The sequence below is a fragment of the Chelonia mydas genome, chromosome 2, assembly GCF_015237465.2.
Source record: "Chelonia mydas isolate rCheMyd1 chromosome 2, rCheMyd1.pri.v2, whole genome shotgun sequence".
NCBI lineage: Eukaryota > Metazoa > Chordata > Testudines > Cheloniidae > Chelonia > Chelonia mydas.
Window position 1 is genome coordinate 221,679,364 of NC_057850.1, and position 25,241 is coordinate 221,704,604.

General features: G+C 41.1%; 1 long non-coding RNA gene across 1 annotated transcript; it reads right to left on the minus strand.

The window, feature by feature from the left end:
• Positions 1-451: 451 nt before the first annotated feature.
• On the minus strand, positions 452-24,079 carry LOC122464346. Its single transcript, XR_006288291.1, has 3 exons — positions 24,014-24,079; positions 4,040-4,094; positions 452-572 (listed from the first exon to the last, which is right to left on the minus strand). It is a non-coding gene; the product is annotated as an uncharacterized LOC122464346 (long non-coding RNA).
• Positions 24,080-25,241: the final 1,162 nt, after the last annotated feature.

The following is a 25,241-nucleotide window of genomic DNA, read 5'->3' on the forward strand; positions in this document are numbered from 1 at the left end:
GCATAATGGGTCCACTTCTGTTCTCACTAAAGGCAATGGAAGTTTTGCTATTGACTTTGATGAGAGAAGGACTAGGCCCCTAATCTGCTTCCTAATTCAATCAGGAAGAGTTATGCAAAACCTTTTGCTCACTCACTATGCCAGGGATCTTGCCTCAAGATTTATCATCAGTAGGATAAATCAGGGCTTTCTGGTTTATGACTTACTAACATGGCCTCTTAACTGAACAGATTATTATGCAAACACAAGTCCTTCACTACACTGCAAACATACAAGTGTGTGTGTTCATTTATTAGAGCAGTGGATTTCTAAACATAGGCTCTTTTGGGATGAGCCTGGCTGCCAGACAAAGCCCAATTCAGATTGACTGCTTTTATTTTACACCACTTTATTTTGGAAGTCATCATATGAAACTACATTTGCTTCCACCACCCCCTCCCACAATCAACATATCTCTGGCTACCAAACAGTCATTCTACCAGCACTCTCAACAGAAGACAACAGGACAGGAACACTGTACTTTCTTCCGTTAGCTCCAGTTTATCAAGGAAATGTGGTCCAAGTAGGGCTGTCTGGAAAACAAGAAATCTGTTATGAAACTAGTTTGATGGTTTGACATTTGGTTTCATTCTGCATTGGAACGACACTGAGACCTTTTGAAATTTTTAATGACAAAAAGATAACCTCCACCTGCCAATAGCCCAGTGGCTATAGCACTTACTTGGAATGTGTGAGGACCAAGTTCAAGGGCCTGCTCTGAATCAAAGTTTCTCATTTTCTAAATTCCATCATGGAGGTAGGAAACCATTGAAATTGAGACATTTCTGCAAGAAGTTTTGATGAATCAGCATTTTCTGATAGAAAAAAATGTTTTGTCGAAAAATTCACAACCAGCTCTAGTTTCAAGTCCCAGCATCCATGAGAGCAGAAGTTCCTAAGGTGCTCCCAAATTGGGTCCCCAATTACAGCATAATGCACTAGTATCATGTCATTAAAATAGCCCAAATGGGTTTATGAAATGATTTTGGGTAGTTAATTTAGTGCTTATGACAAGGACCTTGGTAGATCAAATTGTCTATTCATCTGCAGAATGCACACCGTGTTCACTAGCCTGGGAGAACTATAATTTCTATTTTAGGGTTTTGTAGTAGCACACACCACTGTAGCCTCGTTTGCAAACGCTTCTCATATAATAAGAAAAGCAACCTGTAAAATTACAGTTGCGATTTTCCATCGCAATGTTTTTTGCTATATAAAAAGTCAGATGTGTGCACGCATTAATCAAGTACCTAACTGCCAAATTCAGGAACACAGATACCTACTAGGGTGTGCAAATGCAGTGTCTGATTATGCAAACAAAACCATGCAAGGGGCTGTGTGAGAGCACAAGTGAGTTTCTTCAAAATTGTGGCCATTACAAGAGACAGGCACATGCTGGGTAACATTTTGTGCTGTGCAACACAAGTAGCAAGGAAATAAAAGTGCACGCTATATAAGAGATGGACCAAACAAGCTCAGCCTGGAGCAGGACACCACAAACACAGTAGTGTTTGGCAACCCATTGGAAGTGTAGTTCACTACCTTTGGGTGGGTGTCACAGTGGCTGGTTGGCACTGTGCAGTTAGATATCCACATGTACAGTGGATGAAAGGCACTAACATGCTGATTTGGGAACATTTAATACCCACTTGGCAGAGGAGTATATGAAGCAAAGGAGAGGAGGGGGAGGGGAGTTTGTGCCCTTATCTGTGCATAGACATCCTCTCACCCTCTCTGAGAGGAAAGAAGGGGCCAGCTGACATTGTGGCACTATGACCCCCACCCCAGGCCCTGCAGAGAGCCCTCTGTTGATGTGGGGACCTCTGAAAGGGGACAGGCAGGGCCAATGCTGCACACTTTGTTGCTCTAGATATGCTTCCTACACCAGCCTTTGGGGGCAGGGGAATCCAGCCCATGGCTGCACTGGTGCACCACCTTCCAACTACTGCTGCTGCTGGGCCACCTTTCAAGGGCAAAAGGTGTGTGTATATGGGAACAGAGGGAGGGCGGCCAGCTGGTTCTATCGGCCTGACCATGGCTGCTGGTGTGGTAGGGGAACCCTTGCTGGGAATGGGCCTGCAGCTCTGAGCTAGTGCAGGAGTGTGTGTGTGTTTGGGGGCAGGCAGATGGTAGTGATAAAGGAGCCTCTAAAATGAGCACTCCATGTCTACTCCCCAGTGTTGCCACCAAAGTATCACGAGTCTTGCTATATTTGGTCTTTTTGCTTAAAGGCCCAATTCCTGGAGTTGTGATTATGTGAGTGTCTCAGCTTTCATTTCCTAAATAAATAAACAAACTGCAAAAGCCCGTTTCCAGCCTTCATGACTGATGAGAAAAGCTTGGAGACAGGATCTGAGGGCACCCTAAAAGCTCAGAAACCAACAAGTAAATGAAAAGAACCCAAAATGTATTATTTTTTAAAATTCTCATGTTTAGGGAGGCCCGACTCATGATTTTTCAATGGCTGGGAGTGGCAATGGAGATAAATATCAATGCCTTTGCAAACTGCAGTCAACGTAATCAGCCTGAGGCAGGATTAACTTGTACTTGGTGCCCTCCTGCACTGTGGGCCCCCTTAAGCGGAGGGGAGAACTCCAGGGATCGGAGCAGGAAGAAGCTCTGGCAGTGCAGCTCCATGGGAACTATACCACCAGGGTGTGGAGTAGCCCCGGATGCTGCACTGGAAGGACCTGCAAATCCACACAGTCTGTGTGCAGATCTCTTTTTCTGCAATGGGGAGCAAATCTCCACCTCCCTTTGATGACTGTATGATTTGGTGGAAGGGAACTTCACAGAACATTCCTCTTCATCCCCGCCTAGACTAAGACTTTTCACTAAAAGGTGAGTCTTGAAGACAGTATTTTTGGAAATGATTGATAGCAGGTCAGTCACTGCTGTGCAGTCCCCAGCAGTCTGGAGAGTATTTGAAGAGCCCTGTTGTACCAGACTCACTGGCAGGGTTCTCTCTCTAAACTTGGATGAACCTTGCAGGTTCCAAATTTTAACCTTTACTTACCACAAATGCAAATCAGAATTAAAGCACATTTAGGAGACTGGAGTTCTCAGGTGCCTGGTAAAGGGACGTGAACTCTTTCATGGCTAGGTCACTCCAGAGGCTATCACCTATACCCAGATAAATGACCTTTACATGACACACATTTGTACTGTATGTGAGATGTCACAGTTGTGGAGATAATCAGCAAAATATCATTTCTCCTACTTTTGAATACCTTTGATGGTGGCCACAGTAGACTACTGCACACCTCTGAGGACAGAGTTATCATCCAGCACGAGTCAAAAGTGAAGTTGTGTTAATTCATATCCTGAGCAAGACACCTACACTGATCTCCAGTCTTCCCGCACTCACGCATATTTCTCTCCGTGGGATTAGATGCAAATCACACTCCCTGAAGACCACTTAATGGGTAGTCTCTGATTTGAACCACTTCAGGCTGTTGTACATCAGGTTGTTACTGAAGACTAACAACCAACAGAGCTCAAGCTGCATTGCCCTTTTGGTTAAGGTTGCTTCATTCTTGCTAACCAATCAAACTGATATCTCAATCATGGCAGATTAGTGTCACTTTGTTTACATCCCTGAGAAAAAGAAAACAAAAGTGTTTCTTTCTTCATAAAGGCCACTATGCAGTAAGTGACCAAGATTAAATTATGCAATCAGTTCATCTGTCCATCTGTTCAGTGCCCTGTCAGTCAGATGTATTTTCCTCCTCTTTCCCTTCAGCAAGTGGTATTCTGTACTGGCAAGTGTAGTGAAAGCAGCATTATGATGCTAGGTAATATAATTCTAAATACCATCAAGCCTATAAAACGGACAATGAGTGATAAATAATTTACATTTATCAGAATTATGCAATCTTATTCCAGATTCAGCAATTGCATGTCCCTCCTTCACTCCACAATCATGCTAGAGAAAGAGAACAGAATTTCAATAATCTTGTGGTTAGATGTATTGAACTGCTGTGCAGAGCAATGAACTCACCATTCTTTTTCCTTCAGCCCTTTGAAAGGTGATGGACCTGGTATGATGCCAGGGCCTGCAAAAAAGCAAAATGGGACCCATTTCAATTTGATTCTTGGAGACTCAACAATAAATCAAAGACTCTCACTGGGGAATATTTACATACTCACCTCCCTTCTGATCCCACAACCAAAGCTTTATCCTGTTTAAGATGATCTGAGATATAAGAAACTGCTCTTGTTGTCTCAGTTTTCCCTCCCTGTTATTACTGTGTGTGTATGTGTCTATCTATAGATAGCTAGATAGACACACACACACACACACTGGAGCCTCCATCAGCATTGCAGACAGTTGCAAAAGGAATGGGTGAAAGGATGTGTGTGACAGCATCTTGTTAATACAAAGCAAAGTGCTTTTTAACACCACCTGTCTGCAACAGGAACAGGGAAAAGTGAAACAAAATTATTTTCGCTTTCGTTTCAGCTTTCAGCAACCTAATGTGGCAAAAAGTCTTTCCACCCTATTTTCTTAGTCTGAGAGTTAGGGATGATCTTTTGCATGTTGCTTCTAATCTTGATTCCAAAAACAGACAGGCTGAAGCAGCACATACCTCCAGTGCCATCCATAAATGAAAAACCCCAAGTGCTAGTGCTGTCTCCTCTGTTCATGGCCTTTTGGTCTATGCTAATTAATTACTAAACTTTGGAGTATTCACTTGAAATTGTTCTGAGGTCATGGTGATTCTCTTCAAGCAAAGTAATCACCAGAAATCCTTTTGTAATTCAGATACAGAGGGTGACATTTAATGTAAGTGGTTAATCATTATTAATTGCTTTGGTATTCATTGTAATTATCATAATGAGTTCATTTGAATGTACAGTGTAATTTCATAGCAGTACTATAGGCTGTACAAGCAGACTTGGATGAAGAAGCACACTGAAGCTTCCAGGCCAAGAGTACATGTAGGTGTGTTTACTATTAATTATTATTATTATCTGTATTTGTATTACCATAGCACGTAGGAGTCCCAGTCATGGACCAGGACCCCATTGTTCTAGGTGTTGTACAAACACAGAACAAAAAGATAGTGTCTCTGGCTTCATACGCTAGAGCTGTTGAAAATTCCAATTGTTTTTCACAGGAAAATTTAACAAAAAAGTCCTTTTCCCTGAAGCCTGAAAGATTTTCAAGAACCAAAACAAAGTTACTGAAAACTAAAAATTTGATTGAAGATTTTTCATTTTGTCATCGGGGGAGGGGGGAATTAAAAAACAGAAAATGTCTACCAAAATAAAAAGTTTCTGCAAAAATATATTTTGATTGAAAAGCTTTTTTTCATCAATTTTTAAAAAAACATTTCAGTGAAAAATGTCAGCCAGCTGCAGTGTAAATAATGTCCTGGGGTAGAGAATCCAGGACTTTTGGTGCCAAAACAACACCGGGCTCTGTCATTTGAGCTAAAGAAAAGTATTTATTAGCAGGCCTGTCAGTCGTAGGAAGGCTTATAACTTCTTTGCAGGCTAGCCAGTGACATAATCACAAATAGCAGCAGCACTGAATTCCATTCAAACTATGGCAGCGCTGCACCCACACTAGGTAACATATACCACCTGTATATACCCACACGCAGGTAACATACTTCGCTTTCAGAAGAGGCATTTAGCATCACATCATTTCTTTTCCCTCAGTAAAGTTTTCTCCCCTCACACATAATCTTTTCTCCCATTACCCTCACTCTCCATCCACTCAGCACGCAGGATTGCATATTACACCTATCAGCCACTAGCCAAGGAAGCCTGGACCTACTTTTAACATTAGACAGGAGGTTCTGCAATTGAGCAATGCTATGCCAGCACATGGACTGCTCATCAGCTTTCATGGTTGCAAATGGGATGCTCTGATAACAGACACCACAGAGGAAGGAGGAATAGAGGTTAGGCAAAGGGATACAACATAGTTGTTTTACTAAGGAAACAAATCTTGGTGGTGGTAAAGGATAATTTTAAAGTTATGCTCTCTGAGCAGAGATGGGTTTTACAAACCTTACTACAGAGGTTGCATGAAGTTGGAGCAATGAACAGTAACAAATTATGAGTTAAAAATAAATGTTTCTGAGAGATAATAAAGCTATTTATACGTCAATTTCCATTCCCATTTCAGGATGTAAGTTTATATACTTCCAAACTGAAGACACGTAATAGTGAATATGTTGGATATCTATGCCTATACTACACCTAGTCTGTGGCTAATTTTCTACTTCTATGCTACCCATCTAATCACCAGTCCCACATACAGTTTGCAATACTGTTCTAATGCATTTCTCTTCAGTATTAAAAAGTGTGTGTTCAACAACATGCATCACAATATTTTCAGCTTTGGAAGTTTAAATGGAAATTATCATTGGTTGCTCTGTTCTTTGATTCTCATATAATTGTTGAGGATTTTTTTGATGCAACAATAAAAAAATCTTTAATCACGTAAAGGTTATTTAAAAACAGCCACAAATATTAAGGAGTCCAAAATATGTATTCTTTTGTGAAAAAAAAAAGCACAAGAATTTGATTTGAGAGTTTAGGATGCGGCACTACACCCATTTACATTTACACCAACTGAGGATTTGGCAATTAGAGCTCAGTTTCCTAGGTGGAACAAGCAAGATGTTCCTTGATTAAGAGGAAGCACAGCCTGTTGTAAAAGCATAGCACAAGAAGCTGGAGATCTGTGGGTTGATTCTCCACATTAGAGGCCACATTTGTAAATGTAGGCCTTAATCCCTCTGTTTCAGTTTCTCTATGTGAAGTGGGAGGACTACCCCACCTCACAGTGAGTGTTAACATTACTAATATTTGAAGAGCACTTTGAAATAATTGAACAGAAAGCACTATAGAAGAGCCATGTAAAAATATTGTTTTTAGATCTTCATATCTTCGCTAGGTAAAAGAAGGTCCAGTAACATGGTAAAGATGTTTCCAATTAAAGATACTAGTAGAACTGTACCTAAATAAATGTCAAATTCAGTTATTTCAAATGCTGTTAAATTGCAAATGGCATAGACCCAGCTTCCGTAGTTAACAGCTTGCTTAACTGTATACCTTGTGGTATGGTAATGCAAAACACATGTGAAAGAGAGTGCCTTTAGAAATAAATTAAGGGTAAAGGAACACAGTATAATGAGTTTTTAATCCAACTTGCAATTTTTAAATTCATTTTAGTACAATTTTTTAAAATTAAGTTTACTAAAGCGCACCATGGAGATTGAAATCTCTTTTGCAATTTGAACTTGCCATAGCTGAGATTCAGTATAACGGTATAGAAAAGCAGTATCTCACATGGATTATAAGATAGTCACATGACCTCACCAGATTCTAGTCAACCTGAACAGTATTATTGGGAGAAATTATAAAAGAGTATTTGTAACCTAACAAAGCTGTGGGAAGCTTTTTGAAGAAATGGTGGCTTGACACTGAAAAGTGATGCCACAGATTTTAGAGATGGCAGAGTCTTGCTGTGTAATTTAGTCTTCGTAAAGTTTAGGGCTGTTACGACAGACTCTCTTTAACAGTCACCTCTTGTTTCTCCATAAAAAAAGGCAAATGAGAACATAGGTGCCGACTCTGTGGTACTTCGGACTCAAGCACCCACCAAAAAAAAAAAAAATCGGGGCTGCTCAGCACACGAGCCACGGTGTTGCTGACAGTTTCATCCAGAAAGCTACAGTGAGATGTAATGTCTTTAAGCTGGGACGTTCATGAAGACAGTTTGTAGGTGAGTGCAATGATTTTAATATATTGTAATTCATGATGATGTAATTATGTAGTGAATTACTATTTTGGAAATGATTAAATTGTTAAGATACCAATGGTAGACACATATTCAATAACGAGAATATGAAAGAAGTGTATAAATATGCTGAAAAGAGCCTCCCCCCAAAACTGGCAGAACTGTCCCCGCAAACACACTCGCCTCTTCAAAACAAAAGTCAGCACCTGTGAGGGAGAGTCTTAAGTAGCTCTTCATATCAAATATATTTTGGTGATCTCCATGGGTAGAAAAATATTCCGTGATGATCCCCACCATTATCCTGGTTTTTAAATCACACCTCTTGAGACTCTGAACTGAGACAGAGATTGGACAAGTCTCCTTTAGATGATCCTACCTCCACTCCTTAATTGATCCTACAGAAGAGGTGAGGAAGGTGTATCCTGCCTTGCAATGTTTAACATGAATTGTAATCGTCCACTGTGATGCTCTCATAGGGGTTGGGCTGATGCACAGAGAAAGAAAATAAGGAAGGAAACTAGAGAGAATTGGTCTACCCCTTCAAAAGGAGACGAGCAAAATGGCAAAGGAGCAATGCATATGCACCTCTTCTCTGAGAGTCGAGCAACATTTCAGGAGCAACACTGATGGAGTGCTATTTCTCCAGCACTGGTGGAGTGCTATTTCAGGAAAGCATCACTATTCAGGACAGCACTTTAGCAGGTGCTTAAAGTTAAGCATATGCTTAAGTGCTGTCCTGAATAGGGAAAGACTTAAGCACATGCTCAAGTGCCTTCCTGAACCAGAGCCTGAAGGCTGTAGGAGAGGATAATTTTCACTGAACAGAGTGAAGAATTTACACTTGTTTTCCCATAGCTCTCAGATGTGTGGTTTTGGAGCTAAGGCATTGGATTAGGAGTAAGAAGATCTAGTTTTACTCTTGGCTTTGCCACAGACTTCCTAGCTGATCTTGGGTAAGTCACTTAGAACAAAATCTTCAAGAAGAGTCCCTCCCTAATATTGGATGCCAGGAATTTTGGATGCACACTTTTAACAAGCTTGATTTTTCAGCCATGCTGAGTGTCTGCAGATCAGCCTCGGGAGTCTAGATTTGTACACCCAAGAACAGAGACACTTAACATTAGGCAACACATTTGAAGATCTGTGTTTTAACTGTAGTGTGGTTCTGTTTCCTATTCTTCTTTATGCCACTTATTATTTGTATTACAGTATCACCTAGAGGACCATTATTCTGGGAACCATATGAACACATAGTTAGAGATGGTTCTTGCCTCAAGGAGTTTACACTCTAATTGACAAGACAGACAAAAGCGGGAGGGGGAAAAACAGGCACATTGAGGCAAAGTGACTTGCCCAGTGTCACACAGCATGTCACCTGGAAATAGATCTGAGTTAAACTCTTTGGTTTTCCTTCCCCCCCCCCCCACAGTCAAAAAGAAAAACGTTTTCTGTCCAGCTCTAATACTTATGCTCGCAACTTTGAAATTCACTTATTAGGCCTGATCCTGCAACAAGCTGAGCACCTTCAGTTTCCATTTTTTTGAATGCAAATTGAGGACATTCAGCGCCTCTGGTGATACTCGGGATCATGCTCCCTAAACATTCATAGCAGAACTATCCAATTACATACATGTTGTAGCAGGGTCTCAGTTGGTCCGCTGAGCCGCTGGGGAGAGCTACTGCCTCGCTGAAAAGCCTTGGTCACACCTTTCTGTCGATCAGGAGTTAGCGGAGGGAGGTGTGTCGGCACGAGTCCGTGGCGCGCCCCTCGGGCAGAGGGAGCGCCAGCACGAGTCCGTGGCGCGCCCCTCGGCCAGGGGGAGCGCCGGCACGAGTCCGTGGCGCGCCCCTCGGCCAGGGGGGGCGCCGGCACGAGTCCGTGGCGCGCCCCTCGGCCAGGGGGGGCGCCGGCACGAGTCCGTGGCGCGCCCCTCGGCCAGGGGGGGCGCCGGCACGAGTCCGTGGCGCGCCCCTCGGCCAGGGGGGGCGCCGGCACGAGTCCGTGGCGCGCCCCTCGGCCAGGGGGGGCGCCGGCACGAGTCCGTGGCGCGCCCCTCGGCCAGGGGGGGCGCCGGCACGAGTCCGTGGCGCGCCCCTCGGCCAGGGGGGGCGCCGGCACGAGTCCGTGGCGCGCCCCTCGGCCAGGGGGGGCGCCGGCACGAGTCCGTGGCGCGCCCCTCGGCCAGGGGGGGCGCCGGCACGAGTCCGTGGTCTTTATCGAGGTTCTGCCACCTGAGGCAGGTGGCCGGGGTAGGGGAACGCAGGCCCACCCGACTCCACTGCATTCCAGGGCCCTGACAGTGGTGGAAGGAGAGGGTCCTGCCACTGAGTCAGCGGGGATCAGTCCACAACATGCTGACCAAATACTGACTCACTGCACTGTCCAGTTCTGCCCCTGAGCTACTTCCTACCCAGTCTCTCAAGTGGGTCCCTCTGGTTCCTCCAACTTGTCGGGATATTCAGCCGCCAGAAGTCTCGGAACCTCCAGCTCACCCTTAGCGTCACGCTCACTCTGGCTCAGGTCGCTGCCTGGCTCCTCCAGTTCCTCGAGGTACTCTGCAGCCAGCAGTCATAGTAACCCGAGTCCTTCCTCAAGGTCAGGTTTCCCCTGGTCCAGGGCTTCCCCTGGCTTCCCCAGCAGCAGGATGTGCAGGGAACAGCCAGCAGTCTGTGTCTGTCTCCCTCCCTGGTGCAGCCCTGACTGGGCTAAGGACCCCACCTTTTGTATTTCCTGTTCCACCCCTTCCCTTCCGGGGGGTGGAGTAAGCTTGGCCTGGCCCCGCCCACTCAGGCTGAGAGAGTGGCTCTTTACCCTCTGGTTCAGAGGCAGGCCACCCTGGCTCCCTACACATGTGTTCTTAAAGTGAGCACAAAACATATGTGTCCTGGTCAAACAGACTCATGTTAAAGTATGACCAAAAATTCATGGAAGATGTTTTTCAATATATGCAACTACCTCTGATTATTAATATGGTCTCATTACTGTCTGCTGCTGCGGAGCTAGCAATATAAGAGGCAAGGTCGAAGAATTCACTTAATCTCTCACAGTGCATGCCGAAAGACAATGCTATCAATGGGCCACATCAAGCATTCTTAGCCTGTGAAAGATATTTTATTTCTGTTTCCTCTGCTTGAGAACCTTTGTGGGGAGAGATTATATGAAGAAAAAGTGATAAAAATACCCAGGGCCAGGGGAGTTAACGAAGGCAAACACTATTCATGTTCAATCTGTTACGAGGCCAGGAACTAAACCTCTGATCTGTGTGCAATGTATCTAGGAAATCCTCTTGGTTAGCTTTCACCGATGCTCAGACCTCTGAAATTCAGACTTTTATAAAAAGAGAATGAAGAAAAGGATTATTGTGAGAAAAAACAAAAACCACTGACATACAAAGAAAAGAGCAAAAAGAAAAGGAGTACTTGTGGCACCTCAGAGACTAACAAATTTATTTGAGCTACAGCTCACGAAAGCTTATTCTCAAATAAATTTGTTAGTCTCTAAGGTGCCACAAGTACTCCTTTTCTTTTTGCGGATACAGACTAACACAGCTGCTACTCTGAAAAGAAAAGAGCGTGAGAATGAGCTGGAGGGATAAGATTAAAAATGTCTCTTCTTATTCTATAAAGGAAACCTGATCTTTAAGAAAAAAAATATAATAATTAGCATTTGAGCCACTAATAGTCTATTACATTTGAATTTCTACATGGCAAAAAAATATGATTGGATTGTTTGCTCTTTTGTGTAAGAGAAAACACTCCTATTTTCCCACCAGTTTTTCATTTTAAGATGCTAAAAATGGCCTTACCTTTATGAAGCCTCTTTCATCCAGAAAGATGACAAATTGATTTACAAATTACCACATAATGTGGCCACTACTGAAATGTAGATACCTCTGGACTGGAAGCCAGCAGCTGTTTAACAGTGCACAGGAATGCTAACTAATTCTTTAAGGCTGGGAATTAAAATACCTTATCCAAATGAGGAGGAATTTTAGATAGGCATAAGGTAGGTACCACCCAGTTACTAATTAATCACAGAAACAATTTACCAAGGGTCATTGTGGATTCTCCATCACTGACAATTTTAAAATCAAGATTGGACGTTTTTCTTAAAGATCTGCTCTAGTGATTATTTGGGGGAAGTTCTCTGGCCTGTGTTACACAGAAGGTCAGACCAGCTGATCACAATGGTCCCTGCTGGCCCTCGAATCTATGAATCTATATAAACTATAATTTGACCGGCAAGTTTAGCACACTTGCTTGATTCCTTGAGATCTTTATCTTTACAAGCAGTCAGGATGTTAGGCCTTACAATGAGTTTGTAAGCCCTCAGTGGAACTGCACCAGGGCAAGCTCCTAGCATAGCTAGTGGTGCAGTACAATTTATGGCAGTAAAAACTATATAAATCATACTGCACTGGTGTATGTTGTGCCTACACTAGGGATTTTACACAAGTGCAGCTTCACCAGTGGCTAAACACCCAGGCCCTGATCCTCCACTGCATCCACGCACAGCTCTAACATAGCAGAATGTGGTGGCTGAAGGCAGACAGTGATGGCTCTCCTGATTCAGGGTCAAGCAGCCCTTTCAACAGTGGAATATGAGATTTGGCTTAGCTCTGCCCTGCCAGACCCCTCCATTGTCCCATCCACACCCAACATGCCCCCTCATGCTCTTTACACTGGGGTTCAGAGTGCAGCTTGTGTAAAAGGCAGCAGAGCCATCCCCGCCAGTTTTACACCAGCAAGAAATTCTCCACTGGCCCTGTCTTGTTCCTTTAAGGTCACTTACACAGTGGAAAGTCACCTTAGCAGACCAGAGAATCCAGCCTTCAGTGTCGACAAGGCCTATGTCTCATTCAAAGCATGAGAGAATTACTTATTGCAGTACTATTGGTAGCATTATAATGTACTGTCTCTGGCTCATGCCTAGTCATATTCTGTGGGGTTTTGTCATGTAGGCACGGGAGTGTCTGCCATAGAGTTTAGGGCCAGACATGACCACCAGATCATGTAGTGTGACCTTCTGTAGCTCACAGGCCACCAACACCACTCAGCACCCACAAACTAAACCCAAAAACCAAAACCAGACCAAAGCATCACAGCCGATAGGAGACTAGAGTGTGATGTGCCACACAGAGATTAGGAGGGACCGATGTGCACCAGTGATGAGCACAATAGAAATGCCAGTAAGTAAATTCAGTCTCATCAAATTGAGATCAAATTGCTACAAAATAGAAATGGCCCAAATCATCCCTTGTGTAAGGGCTAGTCTACACTTGGAACTTCCATCGCTTATAGCTACGTTGCTCAGGGGTGTGAAAAATCCATACCCCTGAGTGACGTAGTTAACCCCGACCTAACCGCTGGTCTAGACAGTGCTAGGTTGATGGAAGAATTCTTCCATCGACGTAGCTACTGCCTCTTGGGGAGCTTTGCTGCTGTAATATCTCAAAAAAAGAAAAGGAGTACTTTTGGCACCTTAGAGACTAACAAATTTATTTGAGCGTAAGCTTTCGTGAGCTACAGTTCACTTCATCGGACGCATTCCGTGGAAAATACAGTGAGGAGATTATTTACATAGAGAACATGAAACAATGGGTGTTACCATACACACTGTAACGAGAGTGATCAGGTAAGGTGAGCTATTACCAGCAGGAGAGCCCGGGTGGGACGAAGGGGGGGGACCTTTTGTAGTGATAATCAAGGTGGGCCATTTCCAGCAGTTGACAAGAATGTCTGAGGAACAGTGCAGGGAAGGGGGGGGGGAATAAACATGGGGAAATAGTTTTACTTTGTGTAATGACCCATCCACTCCCAGTCTTTATTCAAGCCTAAGTTAATTGTATCCAGTTTGCAAATTAATTCCAATTCAGCAGTCTTATTATGAAAAAATATACTAAAAATGTGTTTTTCAAAATGTCAAAAATATCTAGATTCCTAATGGGGGAATGATTATTTTCTTTATATTTTACTTGCTTTCTTTCCATTCAAGCTAATCCACTTAATCCTAAATATCAGGCAGAAGATAAGGATGGCCTAAGGATAGGCCCGGGAGCCATGAACTCTTCCACTCCAATCTTATTTCTGACCCTTACTTCCTCTGTAGCCTTAGGGATGTGACAACTTCTCTGTCTTTCTTTCCCCGTTTCTAAAATGGGGATAGCAACACTTACAGCGCCTACTTGATGGGGTGTTAAAAGGATGAATTAGTTAGCACTTATATTTTGCTTTACATATTAAGTATTATGATTGTTGTGGCCCCACAGCATTATGGTATGTGTTACTGTTAGCTAGTTTTGTACCATTTCATTCTTTGAAATACCCTTTTAGAGGCATCATGACATCTACATTCTTCCTTTCTGGGTATCCCACCAAAACTGTAGCTTTTGTTGTTAAAAACATTTTTTTTTTAAATTAAGAAACAAAATAAGTAAGTTTTCAGCAAGGATAGAGACCAATATCCCTTTTACCAGGTTTAGTTTACTCTTGAAAAATCTGTCTTTTTGCAACTACAAAATGAATTGCGTGTACAGTTGTGAGTGCTCGTACCTCTGACTGATTTGGACCTGGAAACCAGTTGCTGGAGGTACAAGCGCTCAGATTTGTGGGTGCACTTGAACTGTGAGTGCAAACAAAGAAAGCAAAACCTGCCAACTGCAATTTCATGATTTTGAAAAAGTGTTCCTTAGAATCTGAAGTACTTTTTACACTAGGGCCAACATTCTGTCGTCACTGAGATTTGTGCTCCTAAATCGCTCAGGCATGTTTGAAAATCCCACCTCAGAAGCCTAACTGTAGGCTCCCATTTTTGCAAATTTTGGCCTAAACAGTTGTAAGATAAGGCTATATCTGAGGCCTAAATAATTTGACAGTGTCCTTTTTTACTAACTTATATTATGGGGATTTAATGACTGAGCATTACTGAAGGGATATTCAGTCTGTCATACCCAACCCAGGTGTAAATAAGAGCTGTTACAATCCAATAGCGTTCAGTGACCTATGTAAAATAAATGTAATGGTCTCAGTGAACAATGCCCCAGTCCAGCAAAGCACTTAAGCTAGTGGTTAAATTTTAAGCACATAAGTAGCCCATTGATTTCAGTGAGACAAATCATGCGTTTGTGCTTTCCTGGATTGATGGCTAAATGTCACCATATAATAATAATACCTTGCATTATATTGCTCCTTTCACTCAAGCATTTTTATAGCTAGAGAAACAGAGGTACAGAAACTCAGTGACTTGCCCAAGATCATGAAGTGAGATAGTGGCAGACAGGAAGCAGAGTCCAGGATTTACAGCTCTAATCACTAAAACTAGCATTTGACTGGTTGCCTTTTTGGTAGTCTCTGCAGAAAGGACAAGGACTGCATAGGCATGAGTCTGACTCTGGACTACCTTCATGCTCCAGGGGGTGGTCCCTTTATGTCAGCATTATGTCTCTCTGGTGGAGCAGCATTTACAGAGACTGAACTGTCACTGCTCATAGCGTAGCTATTCTGTGGATAAATAGAGTAAAGTCTCTAGGGCTATTAATCAGGCATCTTTCATGAACACTAAATTCCCACAAAATTGTATGAAGAAAAAAGCCACCAAACCTAGTTTAGCAAAATGACAAGTTGTACTGAACTGTAACAAACTAATAAAAGTGTGGAAGTGACTCTATTTTCAGAGCTGTTGAAAAGGTATTGTCAGAACGCTGCACTCAACATAACTAATTTATTCTCCTACTGTCTGCAGACAGACAAATGCATTTTAAAGAGGAACTCCATTTAAACTGCGACATTTATAGCTTCGGCTAACAAGTGTAGTCTATCTGGAAAACAAAGGTAGTGGGCCACTGACTCCCTTTCCAGTAACAATAGTGTAAGAAAAATATTTCTTTGGCACCAAAATAATAAAGTTGTGTTCGACAATTGCATTTTCCTATCAGTTTCATCCCTAATAGGGTGCTACAATCACTATTACACTAAGCCTCAGCTTGCTATATCAATAAAATTAGAACAGACAGGCACTACTTTAAGGCACTTCGTACAATTTACCTTGACTTAATAGGCTCTTTCTGTGGGAGAATGGATAGGAGTATAAACAGTACTACAGATATTTTCACATCTTCATTTGGTTAGATGTCTCAGATGCTTTTCATAATATTGATCATAGAGACTTTTAACTTGCCTGGAACATCTGGTAAGTCTCCCCTGTGCTCTTTTTTATCTTGGTTCTCATCCTATTTATATGCTGGAAGATTTTCTTTTTTAAATGTTCCTTTGACTATGATCCAGTTCATTATGGGGTTTCTCAAGTTGTATTATGGCTTCTTGCTCCTTAATATTTATATATTCCTTTAGTGTTCATATCTATTTATAGGTGTCATGACGTATATTATCTCTGTTAGGCTCATGACATCCAGGTTACTTTATTTGTTAGTCACACAACAGGCAGTCTAGATGAAGTACAAATCAGCTTTAAAAGTTGCTGACAAAATTTCTGCAATTTGACAAAATTATTTATTTTCTTATTGCCATATTTAAAGTTTAATATAAAGTTGTTCCTTCTAATGTATGATGTGCTTTCCCAGCCCCTGGGGTTGGTGGAGAGGCTGATGAAAGGGAGGCATTTCCAGAGCCCTCCTGGAGATTCCCCCAAGAGCCACTGTTGCTAGGTAGGGGTTAGAACAACCTTGCAAGCTACCACCAAGGGTCCTAAAGAGAGCACACTCTGGCTAGACCCAAGAATCTAGCCTATTGCATTGGACTTTACTCCATAAGTGGTCCCGTTGATTTATTGGGGAGGCACTACTCAGCAGGAGTAAAGATAGCAGAATCTAGCTCTGGAGTCCTATATGTCTAGCAAGCTGACACCCAAGTAGTGGACTTATTTATATTAAGTTAATAATATAATTTTTCACACAGGAAACAAAAATAAAACCAAACATAAAAAATCTGTATATTATCTCTGATGAATTTCCCCCACCGTGTCTTGCTCAGGAAAGTGTCACTTAGAGATATAGGGCCAGATTCTTCACTTCTTTTGTCACTACTGGTGCAAGTGAGTGGAGAATTCTCATTAGGCAGACTTTTTACACCCAATTTGCACAGGTGTAATTGACTACACAAGCCACATGGCAGGTGAGAGATCCAGAATTTCTTTGGGCAATTGAATACTTATCTTCCCTTAACGATGACTGAACTAGTTTATCTAATAGGCAGACCAGCACATTACCTAACTCTTAAAATGTAACTTATTTGATTTATCTATTATCAAGAGATAAGGTAAAAGCACCTGTTAGTAACAGAAACATTGCAGCATCGGAGTTGGTATGTTGCCCAAGGTAAGCAAAGGCAATAAATCAAAATAACACAACAGCCAAACCCTTTAAAGGGAGACTGTTTCCAAAAGAGAGCTGTCCTGGCTTTCCCTCATCTGGATGTACAACTAAGAAGCAATAGTGAAAGATGAGAGTGAGGTAATATATTTTATTGGACCAACTTCTGTTGGTGAGAGAGACAAGCTTTCAAGCTTACACAGAGCTCTTCTTCAGGTCTGGGAAAGTACTCCAAGCGTAACCATCTAAATAATCTGCTCCACCTTACAGTTAGCTGTGACACTCGAGCACCTTCCCCAGACCTGAAGAAGAGCTCTGTGTAGCTTGAAAGCTTGTCTCTCACAGCAATAGAAGCTGGTCCAATAAAAGATATTACCTCACCCATCTCATCTTTCTCATTTTGTAATCTACTCACTTAAAAAAAGTTAAGATAGTTTGTTACTACACCTCCAATTTAAGTCCCCCTGGCTTTTCTGTGGTTTTACAGTCTCCTTTTACAATATTTTTAGGTCTTTATTTCCCCTTTGCTGTGTGAAAGATCCACACAAACAACTAAGGAAAACTGGCTAACACCACTAATACTGCAAATCACTCTAGATGGAGAGGCCCCTTTGCCCTACAGAGTACGATTAGCATTAGCGGGGCTCCGCATGGGAACAGGTGGCTGCCCACACTGGACATTGGCAGGATCATGGGCTAACTAATGATGCAAAGTGCTTTGTAATACATACAATCAACTGAAAAAGAGAGGAAAATACTCTTTTCTCCATAATAATTTCAGGATTTAGTTGTAACCGTAGTAGGTACAATTTTTGGACATGGCTTTATGTTTATCATGTCCTTTTAAATTTAGCATTCAATTGAAGAAACTCGCTTTTGTTTGTTAGCATGGGCTCAAGCTGATTATTTTGATGAACCATCCGTGTTAGCCCTTTTTTCTCACAGCTAAAACAGTCCCAATACAGTAAGTGCACATTTTTTCTTTCAAGGCTAGACCCTTGGTCCTCATACGAAGCTTTACAGCTGGGGATTGTGCTATGGTGCGGCAGGGAAGGGGCATGTTCAGAGCACATGAATTTAGCAATCTCCAGCTGCCACAATAGCCCCTTTGGAGCCATTGTAGACAGTCTTCATATTCCTCTGATCACTATAGCTATTCTCTGCAGCATTGCTATGAACATCTTCAGTATATATTTTCTGATACTTTGCTTGTTCTCCCCACTAGTTCTCTCCTTCCCTTTCAGAGCAGGAGTTGTGCTGATTAATAGCCAGAAAATGTGTTATAGCCAATGAGAGATGTCTTGTTTGGCTTGTGAAAACGGTTTCTCTCTCCTATAAGCAGTTGTAAACATTTGTTTACAAATGGCGCACACTTTACCTGCATCCCAGATTGAGCAAGCCAGCAGAAATTGCTCACTCTAGTCTGATTTTAAAGGGCAGTCACTTTTGTTTCTATTAATCAATCTCAAACTCTGCCCCTTCTCCACGCAACATATGGTCAGTGCCCAGGGAGTTCAGGATCAGGATCATTAAGTAGTGCTGAATGGACAGTGCCAAAAGTGAGGCAGCAAGAGTCAACTGCAGGGAGAATACAGCAGAATTATATCCTTTAGGTGGAAGAAAAATGACTCCTAAATGAGTTGGGGCAGCTGTAAAACTAATCTGCCACAAGCTGGGATGAGGCATGGGAAACACGGAGAAGAGTCTCTTTCCTATCCCCCACTAAGGAAAAGCAATTACTGTAGATAAAGGCAGGTTCCTCACATCACAGGCAAACTTGCAGGGTTTATTTCTTAAACAGAAATCTGATTCATAGTTAGATTCATTTCCAGTTCCAGAGCTACCAGCCTGGCATCTTTCTTAACCAAAAATGTGATTTGTGGGAAGGTGGGGGTCCCAGAAGGTCCCAGAAAAGAATTCTTATGCTGTCTGAAAAGGAAGGTATCAAATGAGAGATCCCCTGGACAAATCTTTGTTATGAAGACATGGGCTTGGGGGGAGGGAATTAAAGAAATTAGGTGCCATATCACAACTTTCTGACACTGCTTTCTCAAATCAATGGTACATTTTTAAATATAAAATCTTTCTGTTCAACACAGGTTTTCAAATGCTGTGGTAAATGTGCTACATATTACTGTTCATGGAAGACTTGTTTCACAGATCTAGACATGTGTTGTGCAATTTCTGCAACACGCTCTAATAAGGCTGTCGATTAATCACAGTTAACTCAAAGTGATTAACTCAAAACAATTCATTGCAATTTAAAAAATTAATCTTGATTCATCGCAGTTTTAATCGCACTGTTAAACAATAGTTGACCAATTGAAATTTATTAAATATTTTTGGATTTTTTTCTACATTTTCATATATATTGTATTCTGTGTTGTAACTGAAACCAAAGTATATATTATTTTATTACAAATATTTCCACTGTAAAAATGTTAAAAGAAATAGTATTTTTCAATTCACCTCATACAAGTACTGTAGCACAATCTCTTTGTATTGAAAGTGCAACTTGCAAATGTAGATTTTTGTTGTTTTTACATAACTGCACTTAAAAACAAAATAACGTAAAACTTCAGAGCCTACAAGTCCACTCAGTCCTACTTCTTGTTCTGCCAATCGCTAACACAAACAAGTTTGTTTACATTTATAGGAGATAATGCTGCCCTCTTCTTATTTACAGTGTCACCAGAAAGTGAGACCAGGCATTTGCATGGTACTTTTGTAGCTGGCATTGCAAGGTATTTACGTGCCAGATATGCTAAACATTCATATGCCCCTTTCTGCTTCGGCCACCATTCTGGAGGACACACTTCCATGCTGATGACTCTCGTTAAAAAAATAATGTGTTAATTAAATTTGTGACTGAACTCCTTGGGGGAGAATTGTACATCCCTGCTCTGTTTTACCCACATTCTGCCATATATTTCATGTTATAGTAGTCTTGGATGATGACCCAGCATGTTGTTCGTTTTAAGAACACTTTCACTGCAGATTTGATAAAACGCAAAGAAGGTACCAATGTAAGATTTCTAAAGATAGCTATAGCACTTGACCCAAGGTTTAAGAATCTGAAGTGCCTTCCAAAGTCTGAGAGGGAAGAGGTGTGGAGTACGCTTTCAGAAGTCTTGAAAGAACAACATTCTGATGCGGAAAGTACAGAACCCGAACTACCAAAAAAGAAAATCAACCTTCTGCTGTTGGCATCTGACTCAGATAATGAAATTGAACATGCGTTGGTCTGCACTGCTTTGGATTATTATTGAGCAGAACCCGTCATCAGCATGGACGCATGTCCCCTCGAATGGTGGTTGAAGCATGAAGAGACATATGAATCTTTAGCACATCTGGCACATAAATATCTTGCAATGCCGGCTACAACAGTGCCATAAGAATGCCTGTTCTCACTTTAGGTGACACGATAAACAAGAAGAGTGCAGCAATATCTCCTGCAAATGAAAAACAAACTTATTTGTCTGAGTGATTGGCTGAACGAGAAGTAGGACTGAGTGGACTTGCAGGCTCTAACATTTTACATTGTTTTATTTTTGAATGCAGTTTTTTTACATAATTCGACATTTGTAAGTTCAGCTTTAATGATAAAGAGATTGCACTACAGTACTTGTATTAGGTGAATTGAAAAATACTATTTCTTTTGTTGTTTTTACAGTACAAATACTTGTAATAAAAATAAATATAAAGTGAGTACTGTACATTTTGTATTCTGTGCTGTAATTGAAATATATTTGAAAATGTAGAAAACATCCAAAATTATTTAAATAAATGGTAGTCTATTATTGTTCAACAGTGCGATTAATCACGCGATTAATCGCGATTAATTTTTTTAATCGCTTGACACCCTGACTCTTTATTAATGTACATAAACCTAAAGCTGAATCAGTTTACCAAGAGCATAATCCAAGTTATTCTTTCAGTAAAGGAGGAAGAAAAAAAGTGTATTGCTATGGATGGGGAAGCAATAACAATCTGAGAGTGTCTGCTAGGCCAACTGATATGTAACGGTGTATTCCAAACTGGAAAAAAAATAGGGGGGAAAAAGGATCAAAGTTCAGTGGAGAGCTGGAGAGAGACTGGAGAAGGTAAGATCCCTAATTCCTTTAAAAGAAAGTTTTTGAACCCTGTGTCTCATGAGCCATGACATAGAGCAAAAGCCAGGAAAATGGAGCATGACCTAAAAGCTGGACACTGAAGCATGGAAAGATGTATGCTTAGTATTGCTTAGAGAAACAAGTAAAATAATGGGTAAGTGAAAGTAAGAGAGATCAAGAACCATACTAGAAAAAACAGTACTACACCTGTGAAAAAAAAAGAGACCAATGCACAGTAGATAGGGCTCAGGCCACCACAGATAAAATGCTCAAGACAGAGATGATTGAAGACCTGGTGTTCAAGACTTTATCCCGCAGGGAATTGTCTAAAGTTATCATGTGATGATAAATTCCTAAATTTGTTTTCTGTGTATCTTCCTGGATCGGGTTAGCTTAGGGATCATCTACATGACAAGTTAGTGCATGGCAAGCCAGGCATGTGAATGAACAATGCACGACCTGCCATGCACTAGATCACCATGCAGACCTTGTTACAGTCACTAAAGCTTCCATAATACGCTTTGACATACTGCTGTTTCAAACACACTATCTACATCAAAGTGCATTATGGAAATTTTAGTGCATGGTAGCAGGCTCCACACGGTGAGTTATTGAGTTAGCATGCAGCAAGCTAGTGTGCTATACACTTACACCCTGGCTGCTGTGCTAACTCGCCATGTGCACAAGCCCTTAGTGCAAAGTGCAATATAGCAAAGACCCACATGAATGTATCTGTGATAATGAAAATACAACCTAGGATACTCTTAGTAAGTACAAATGCCTTCTGTTTGAAGCTTGAGCTTCATTTGATTTAGCATTAACCAATTTCAGAACCATCTGTTCCATTTTGGGCAATATAGTGTATGTTTAATATTAACTTCAGATGAGTCTAAAATACCTCCAGTATTCAGGTGCCATTAGGTTGTGTGTTCTACTAAATAATGTTCCTGACAAAACAGTGTCTTGAATCACAGACTTCAACAGGCCTAGTTTGCAGGATGATGCATGAAGATCTAGCCCCATGTTGCTAAGAAACTTTTTGTTTTAAATATAGAAGCATACTACTTGCAGTATCTTTTCTAGACTAAAATGGTGTTAGGATTTAGTAAAGCACCATCTTAAATGAATGAGATTTAACATGCTTAAAATTAAAGCAAACAAACAAAAAAATACACTGAGCCAAATTCTGCCCTTTATTAAACTATGCAATCCCATGGACTTCAAAGGGTTTTTGCCTTAATAAAGATTGTAGTTTGAGGCTCCAAGGGACATATCTTGTTCCTACAGAAGTAGCAGGAGTTTTGCAATTGACTTGAAAGGAGAGATGATTTGGCCCAGAGATTTAGTCACCAAAAGGCCAGTTTATCTTCCCTTTATGCTTTAGTTCTGCTCTTGGGGCAGCTTTCTCAATTTCAGTTTCTCTCATTAAGGAGCTTTCTTGTTCTCAGTTTCTCTCATTAAAGATACAAAGTTTAAAAGGTGGCAAGTAACTGTAAAAGATTTATTTCCTTTTACAGTTAATTCAAACACAATGGGTCCAAGTGATGCTCCCAGTTACATCCATGCAAAGACCTGTTAAGATATTTGTAACTTTGCTGCTAATTGTAAGCACAGATGGTAGCAAATTTATTTCATTTATGTGCAGTTCTTGGAGTATATCTAAAGAATTATGTCCAAAAGAGCAGGCTGAAGTGACTGCTATTTATTTGCTCTCACTGTGTGTTCTCTGATCACTAATAGAAATGAAAAAAGTTTACTTTCCAAAATTCTTCCCCCTAGTACTATAAAACAATGTAAGAGACAATAGTGAGTGAAACTGTATATATTTTAATGGGTACAACAATAATTTTTGTTTTGTGTAGGAGGTGTATCTTGATTTACTGAAAATATACTGAATTTCTCATTTAAGAAAGCTGTTGTCATCCGGTAGTAGAGGCCCATTATAATTGAAGCAAGCTGCACTGTCATCCCATTTTCAAATACTGTAATCTTACCTCAAGTTCTTTATGCCTCTCTTTCACTCCTTCATCTTAGCAGGAGTATGAATGGGCAGTGCTAAGGCACTTTCACTTGAAGATCATATGGCACTAGTGAACCTACAGAAGTTCCTAAAGGGAGGCTGTGGCAGTAAGTCATCACCAGGATGGAGCAGATTTACATCCACATCTTGAAAAAATAACTCCCAAGTCAGCTAAGAGAATTTGCACTAATACTAATTTGTTGCTAGCATCCAAGAAGTGTAAGGACCTCTGAGAATACTCATTTACAGTCTTCTCAAAAAAGCAGAAAATGATAAAGACAAATTCTTCATAACACACAAAGGCTTGCAAATCCCTTTTCCCAAAAATATTAATCATCATCAAAAAAACTGCAAGAGAGATACCACTGCAGTTACTGGTTTATAGCTTCCTGCCCAGCCAGACAGAACAAAAACCAGAAGGGGACTTGCCAGAGAATCAGGTTCAACAACTGGAAATATATTTTATAGACTCTTGATCCTATGATCTCTATTGATTCAAAAGTATGAAAGTGGTGATTTATTTTTCTCTATATTATTTTTCATGTAGTTTATGCAGTTTATACATTTCAAATGTAAATGAAATGAGAGAAGAGAAATAACATTTAGATCAGAAGACAGTATTAGAGTTGAACTGTTTAAGCTTCCTTGATGAGCAAAACAGAAAATCTCTGCTGCTTTGAAATACTGTTACTCTCTCTGCTCCACTACCTCAAAAATAATAAAATTATTCAGATTATAAATTCAAGTAAGTCTTTACTTTTTTGTGTGTCTCAAGTCCATGTTGTTCTGCTTCTTACACCCAGAAAATTGTAGCTCAGCATTCTTCACAGAGATCTCTATTTATGCTTGCAGTTAATGAATATCTGTGTGCTGTTTGTGCAGTTAATGAATAGCTTTGTACTGTGGTGACAGTGCTCAGCAATGTGTGCAAATGTTTCTGTGTGCGGTTGCACTTGCACACATAGCATTTGTAATTACACTTTGCTTTGACATAGAATAATAACTGAAGACCTTTGGTTGTTATTGTTCCTATCCCTGAGGGATAAAGAGCAAGGATTAAATAGCAAAAACCCAAGTGATCTATAAATCCATTGTGATGAACACTCCTGGTTGCAGATTTGAGTCTTCAGTCATTTTACTAATTCTGACTGCCAGAAAGATTCTAATATCAAAATCTGATTTCCTTGAAGTGATCGGAACTGGGTGATATATTCAGGCTATAGACTGGATAGAAGAATCTCTACAGTCATGTGAATTTTAGATTTCAACTCTCCTGTAGATTATTGACTAACACCATTGCTGTCCAGGAACCCAGATCAGCCTTCATGGGAGAATTTTGCACCCGTTTGTATAGCCTGAGGTGGGTAATTGAACCTCGAGCAGAAGCTGTCCATGTAGACTGCAGGAGAATGGAGCTTGCTCTCCGGGCATGGAGCACTGGCACTCAACTGTTACTATAGCTACATGTGTTGTAGTAGCAGTCACAGCCATTGTATAAAATCTGCATAGCTGTAGACCAACTGGCCATGACCCCACCACACCATTACTCTCCGGATCATGATGGAGAGAACTGTGTCTGTTCTGTAGTATGAAAAAAAAAAAAAAGTGAAGTCCCTTTGCATTGCATTTTACTGGCCTGCCCCCTTGTGCTGCAGAACCATGGTGAATCTAAGATTCCTAATATACCTACGACTCAGATGTCATTGGTTTGCACTTTCTATTATATAATGTACCTGGTACAACAGTGACCTCAATACGAGGACCACATCCTGCACATTGACTTCAACAGGAGGATGCCTTCTGCACCAATAGGGGATTGATAAGGAGTGGGAGAGGGGAGCCTCATTTCGCCCTTTGAGGATTTTAGCCATACCAGATTTTCTTCAGCTCAGAGTTTCTGAAAGTTATGCCAAAATGAAAAAAAAGGTTGTCTTTTTTTAAAACGGAGCTCATGCAAAACTTTTTGTGCAGGTTACAACTTTAAC